Here is a 1,887-nt window from a genome sequence, read left to right on the forward strand (position 1 = left end):
ATACAGATCTACATGGGCCTATTTACATTTCTTTTTTCTCTATAGTGTATCCGACAATAGCAACAATAAATAATTACGCTAATAATATCTATATATTATTCTATGATCTCAACAACCAGACATGACCAGTCATTGGAACCTCTTGGAAGGTTGGTTCGGGTCGGATGTACAAACCAGTTCACAGTTAGCTCATGGGCACATTGGTACAAATGACCTTTCTTTTTTCTCAGTTGGTTAGGCACTTTACTCGTTTTCAAAGTAGCATGATGCATAAGCATGCCCACAATTTATGGAATTCACGTTCAAACAAAGAATGAACTTGCACAGAGCAGGTGACAAGAATGGTCTGTCAATTGACACTTCGGCAGGCATTCATTTTATAGTTTCGTGTTGAATGCATAAACAAGTGCTTTCTACCAACATTGCTAAATGCCAGGCTTGCTGTCAGGTGGATGTGCTAGTAAACACTTACAAGGGTTAAATGAATAATCATTACATAAGCGTTGTTTATCTCCGTGAATTCAAAGACAAACACGCCTGAGTGTACAAAATAATGACCTTTTTCTGCTTATGCACAACTTACAACGAACTTACAACGGCAAGAAAACACCAGAACCAATTAACTCTCAAATCAGCGTACGCAGGCCTTAATAACGTACTTTAGAAGCGCGTTAAATTTTCACAAGAAAAATCACTGTCAAATGTGACCCTGCACCACAAAACAAACAAAAAGTCGCCAGACATGGATTTTTAGTTAGGGACAGATTCTAAAAGGACAGACTCTAAGCTATAAAATGATGCATAACTCAAATCTAAATATTGGAAAGAAAGCGCTCACTCTGGAAAAGTGTGAACCGAAAAAAGAGGCTCTGAAGTACAGGGTCTATCTGTCTATTCAAGCGTTTAATCTTTACCAAACTGTGCTCGCTGTGCGATGAATGGGACAAAAAACAGCGTGTAAACCTCTGGAGCAACAACAATGAAGGGATCATCAAATTAAATTGAAATTGAGCACACTCTTTTAAAACATTCTGTCCATGATTAATGCCAACTTTCAAAGCAGTAGTGTTATCCTGTAAAAAGTTATCAGACTTGAAAGTGAAGAGTTTGCAAAGGGTTATCAAAAAATGAAAAGGGGCCTCTAAAAGACATAACTGATCTCACTACTCTCAAGAAAAAAAAAAAGGTTGTAGAAAAACTACCGTAAATGCACTTTCCCATTCATTTTATGACCCCAGACTCAAGAATAATGTAGAAAAAGAATAGCTCTTTCAGAAAATATGGAAAACTAAAAATTGACTTGGTTGACCCGTTTCACCTTTCTTGAGTCCTCACTTGAAATCAAGGGGTGCGACTTTTTGTTCGTTTTGTGGTGCACGGTCACAAATGCACTATTACATAGAATTGCGCCCACATGTAAACAAAGACCAAGATGTGTTATGTATCACGCGTTTATATTATGCATGTAATAGTAAGCATCTCTTTTTAATGGATGGTATAGTTGTGGTTGAAATGGGGAATCGAGTTTTAATTTTTGCGAGATAATTAGAGACAATTTATAAAAAAAAAATATTAGGGAGCATGTAATTCAAACAGGAATTCAAATTTCATTTGATGGAAATTGGTTTTGCACTGGGTGATATAAACAACAACACACGATGCTTTGCTTTGCTTTGTTTTGTTGTGTTTTGTTCTGGAAGGGGGTATCTCATCCCATTCAAAAACCAGTTTTCATCATGTGAAATAAAAAATGTGAATTCCTCTTAGAATAATGTTCTTTTAAATTCCATATAAGCTGTTTCGAATAATCATTTCACCAAAAATTAAAACCTTATTCCCCGTCTGAACCAAAACTATACAATTCCTTTAACAGGTCTTCCTGTACCC

The sequence above is a fragment of the Diadema antillarum genome, unplaced genomic scaffold (genome assembly GCF_040938485.1).
Source record: "Diadema antillarum isolate AM-2024a unplaced genomic scaffold, OU_Dant_1.0 seq00000810_RagTag, whole genome shotgun sequence".
NCBI classification, from domain to species: Eukaryota; Metazoa; Echinodermata; class Echinoidea; order Diadematoida; family Diadematidae; genus Diadema; species Diadema antillarum.